Consider the following 5,781-nt stretch of genomic DNA (forward strand, 5'->3'; position numbering starts at 1 on the left):
TTCCCCCTTCAAATAACAAACCCCTTATATATATATATATATATATATTTATAAAGAAAAAAGAGAGCGATCAAGGCAATGGACGCATGTGGACTTGATTGAAGACGTAATTCAGTGGTCAAGAAATTAAAACACCTTTTATTTTTATTTTTTATTTTTTTATTTTTTATTTTCTTCCCAAAGTTTTAAAAGCAAAAATAAATAAATAAATAAAAGTACTTTTTCCTCCCTCTATTTTCCTTTATCTCTCTCCAAATTTCTCGCCTTTGTGGGGAGAGTTTTGTCCTTTTATGCTACTTTTAATTCACTACATTTTTCTAATTAAATTTTAATTATGTTGGATGAGTGTAGATGATTCTAATTTTAGTTCAATCATTAATTAATTAATTTGGTATTTTTAGTGGGAGTAGGAAGATATATAATTCAAAATAAACTTTTGAATACACGTCATCCATCACTCAAGAATCTCGAGTAAATTATATTTTTTCAGCTACTACTAGGTCTCGATAAAGATCATGAGTNAAACAGAGCAAACGAAGACCAAAACAGGGCCAAAAATCCAGAGAAGCAACGGCAGGGCGCCGTAGAAGAGGCGGTTTCCGACGGTGTTGAGAAGGAAGCCTTTGTCGAGGAGATCGGAGATGTAATCGGGAGTGACGGCGGTGGCGCCGGCGGGAATGTTGATCAGAATATTAACCTGGNGTGGATAGGTTCGGAGATTTAGGGTTTAGGAGATAAGAGCACGAAGTATATGATGTTGATAAGTTCAAATTGAGTCGATATATTTTTTTTTTTTTGTAATTTTTTTTGGGTTTAATTTTGATTTTAATTTATTGATGGGTTTATTTTCATATAATTTTTAAGTTAAAAAAATGAAATAATAAAATATAATTAAGTTTAATAATTTTGATTGAATTTACCAAACACTTTGGGCTAATTTTTTGCGTTCTGAGCTCTCTATTTCCTATTAATAATGCTTAAAAAAGGGAATTTTGTTGGGCACATAATTAAAGTGACCTTAAAATTTTGAAGTATACACGTATGTGTTAAACAGTTGCAACATCTTCTTTGGTGAGTCGTGGAATCAGCCTATTTTGAGCAATTGTTAGGGAAACGTATAGGATATTTTATATGAAAGTGTTATTTAATTTGTTTTAATTCAATTTAGTTTTGATAGTTTACAATCGAGCGATGAGCGTATTCAGCTGGCTACTTGTAGCCCGAGTCTTAGAGACGTTGAGTCAAAACCCAACGTACTGTAGCTTCGTGTCACTAACTTTTCAATTGAGCATAATGACCAATTGTGCGAATCAACAACTGTTCTCGAACTAGGTCGAGTAGGGTAAACTACCCTGTTTCATTCTATATTAGTGGATGAACAATATTGAAGGATAAAAACATCGCTATTGTAAGATCCTACTTCGGTAAAAGTGAAAATTTCTCTCCCGAATACGCATTTTAAAATTTTGAAGGGAAACCCGAGAGAAAATACTCAAAACAATATCTACTAGCGGTGAGCTTGGATCGTTACAGTTATGAATACTTGGTTGCAACAAGCTAATAATCTATGAACTTTTTTTTTTTTTCGTCCACCCACTATGGGTTGAGCACCGATGACTCATCTTCAACATTCGGGTCGTCGTCATTCATCTAAAGTCTTACGAACATTTTTGGATGGGATAGTAGGATATCCACGATCAATAAATTTAGACCGCTTCTAAAAGTTTGTGGATTTAATTAATCAATTATTATTTTTCAATTTTAAGTAACAAATAACTCAAAAATAATAAAATTGTGTAATTATTTAGGAGACTCCAAAATATTTATTAAAAAAGAAAATACAAGCTTTTAATAATTAAAAGCTTTAACTATATAATATAATAAAATAATGCATTTAGTGTATGATAGAGCAAACCAATGACAAAAATAGTAAATGCTAATTGGCACCAATTAATGAAGGAAAATTATTATCCCCTTGAAAAAGGAGATCCACTACCAAGAGACCTTTTTTACATTGCTATTATTATTATTATTATTATTATTTTACAGAAATGTTATAATTAAATATTAAGCCATTTATCTTTAATAATATATATACATAATACAAAACACTTTTCCTATTTAATAATTAATTCAAAACAAAGTCACTCTATATATATAATTAATAATTAAAGATGTTTTTAAAATTAAAAAAAAAAGTTTGAAAATTCAATAATATTTTTTAAACAAATTTTACAAATTATAGGTATTTTTTAAAACTCTTTTAAAAGTCGATGGTATTTTTAAAATAAAGTATTAATGGTTTCGATCCAAAATTAATTATTAATTTTTTTTAAAAATAATTTAAGAATATTATTGAAACTTTTAAAAATTTATGGAGTTTTTTTAGAGAAGTAAGATTCACTCGCATTCTTATTAATTTAGCTTTATATATATATATATATATTATTTATTTAGTTAGTTAGTTTTTAACTAAAAATATTTAAGACACATTTTGTAAGTTTTATTTTGAGAAAATCAATAGACATTTTAAGTTTTTTTTTTCTTTTTTATATAATTATAAAGTAGAGCAGGAATATAAATAAACGTATGCATACTGTTTTCTAATAATTAATGTAAGAGGAATATTCTAACTAAATTATTATATGATACTTTAAATAAATAAATAAAAAAGACGTTTTTTTAATTAAAAAAATGTTTCTTACTAATAAGTGTTATTTATACTTGAAATTATTGTTATTTTTATAGTTTATATAATATTTTTAAGTGCTAGAATTATGGAAAATATAAAAATTAAAACATAATTAATTTTAACTAACTGTAATATTAAAAAAAATTATTGAGACAATAGATGTTGATTTAATAATCTGATCAACGAGATTCGAACTCCGGGATGAGCTCGATCGATAATTATATAATGAAAAAATCTTGCACCAATGTGGTGTTTTGACGTACACTCTAATGTTTAAAACAATGACATGTGTCGAGATTGCACATACAGTTTTCTCATCTCAAAAATCGACATGCTCCTCCATCCAGCTCCCAACCAAGATATCTTAGGCTCGATTTGCTACAAAGCGGGTTNTTAGTTTTTTTTTTTTTTTTTTTTTTGAGGTTTTAAAAATATTTTTAATAAAAACATTAAAAATAAATTAAACAAACTTAAAAAAATGAGAATATATCATTGGCTATTTTTGACATTATAAATGTGACGGAAAATGAATGTAAGGTAAAGTATAAGTGCACGAAAGGCTAAGAATTTGGGGCATTAAGTGGCCGACAATTGTTTCCACACAACCCAATATTATCAGCTTTCCTAAATGCTATACATCTCTTCAAGTCATTAGAAGGGTCTATTCCTCTTTAAATTAATAATTGTACATTTTTTTTCAACTAATTAAAAATTAAATTTTAATCAAAATCTAAAGCTCGAAATCGTTAAATTAAATAAAAAAATTAATTACTTTAAAATTAAGGTAAAAGGGGATCGAATTAGAGTTGAACTTGAATCGCATGAATCGAGGAGGTAGTGGTCATAGTTGTAGGGTACACGGGTGACCACAATCGAGGCCAACTATAGATTTAGGCTTCGGACCAAATCCCTTTTATTCGCTCCCAATTCTCATTACATTTTAGTCTACTTTAATCAATTTTAGACGTTTTTGTTTTATCGAGATCTTTGATCAAGTATAACTCAATGGATAAAATATCGATTACATCTAACCTATAATATTAATTAATGAATTTGAAGTTTAATATTGTTATTTTATTTTTAACATATTAATTTTCATTACTAAGAATATTACTTTCTAATAGATTATGGTTTAAAAAATCATTAACAATAATATTATTTAAATATATTTAATGAATAATAAAATATATACGAGGGTAAAGTTGGAATTTTGTAAAAATTTAAAAATTTTGAAGAAAAAAAAAAGATTCCATGATCAATCACATGCACTAATCTAGCTAAATTTAATGCAATGCTTTTAATTAAAATTAAAATGTTAATTTAGCAAAAATTTAATTATGGAGTTTTTTTAGTGTATAAATTTTTTTTTTTTTTTTTCATATATAGAATTAATTTGTTTTCCATATTTTATAATTCGATTATTAATAATGGTTTATAATTTATATAGTAAAGATCTTTCAAAAAAATAATATATAGTAACAACCATATTCTGATTAATGGAAATATGAAAAATAATAATGAATAATTAATATTTATGGATATTATTTGTTATAAATTAGCTTCTTAATTAAGGAAAAAGATGAAGAGAATGAGAGATTGAATTAGGGCTTACTTCACTTAGACCATCAGCATCCTTTTCAGCCCAGCCCATCTGACAGGGGACCAGCCAGAACGAAGCACGTGCTCGGCACTCCATCAGTCCATCTGAACCAGAAGCACGTGACCACTTTTTTCCCTTTCCATTTAATAATAATAATCCATTAATGAAATTTACGATTTTTTGATGAAAATAATATATATATATTTATTTATTTATGTAAATTATTAAATAAATCGTTTAATAAATGTGGGTAATTTTTATATTTATTTGATAAGTATATATTTATATTGGATATTTTTTTAAAAAATTATGTGGGATTCATTTGACTCTAATTAATCGAGTCATATTAAATATTTAAAGTTGTGTTCAATGTATTATTAGTTTTTTAAAACAAATTTAATACCCATGTAATTTAATTTTGAAATTGTGAAATTAAGATTATATTACATTTATAAAATAAAAAATATATTTCACTTTACCAAAAAATTATATTATATATAATTAATATTATTTTTGATATTTCACTTAACACAACCATAAAGTTAAATGTTAAATTATAAATATTTATAAAATGTCAAAAATAATATATATATAATATTTAAGAAGAAAATAATATTTTAATCACCGTCCACAATTCATCGTGTCTCTGTCCTCCTCGCTTGATACTGACTGATTGTACACATGTGTGGTATTTGCTTAATTTGGTCACTGACCAAGTGGCTTCCTTATTTTAAAAACGAAAAATGTGTTTAAATTTGCAGAAAGTTGGTGTTTTTTTTTTTTTTTTAATTTTTAAATGCATTTTTCTACGATATATTAATTTTTAAATGTTTTATGATGAAAATATTCCACGAAAATTTTAATATTAAATCAATTTCCAAATTAAAAAAAATTGTGTACACATTGTTCTGTCAAACTCGTTTTTTAAATCCACGTGGCACGATAATGAAGCGTGAATAGATTTGAGATTCGGAAAAATTAAAATATTTAATGATTACTTGACCCAATATTAATAGAAGAAATAACTATAACAAATCATATTAATAAATAATTTTCAAAATATAAGAAAAATCTCTACATAAAATCAAGATATCTTGNTTTTTTTTTTTTTTTTTTTTTTTTTTAGAAAAAAAAATTACGTTCGAAAATATTTTTGGGTATTCGAAGCTACGCGGATGCCATAGCTGGATAAGCCGGATCAACATCGTGACAACGGCATTTTGAAAACTGTTTTTATGTGATGACAGCATAAAAAAGAAAGTCTGAATTTTTCACGGAAGCCAGCTCGAAATATTTGATTTTAGGTGCATTTTCCTCTAGAATCTTACTGATTGGGTACGATCGGGCAGCTACCGATATCTAAAAATCTCCTTTCTTCGAATATTGGTTGTGATATTAAATTATATATATATATATATATATATATATATATATATATATATATATATATATATATATATATATATATATATATATATATATATATATA

This window comes from Cucurbita pepo, chromosome LG02 (assembly GCF_002806865.2).
Source record: "Cucurbita pepo subsp. pepo cultivar mu-cu-16 chromosome LG02, ASM280686v2, whole genome shotgun sequence".
NCBI classification, from domain to species: domain Eukaryota; kingdom Viridiplantae; phylum Streptophyta; class Magnoliopsida; order Cucurbitales; family Cucurbitaceae; genus Cucurbita; species Cucurbita pepo.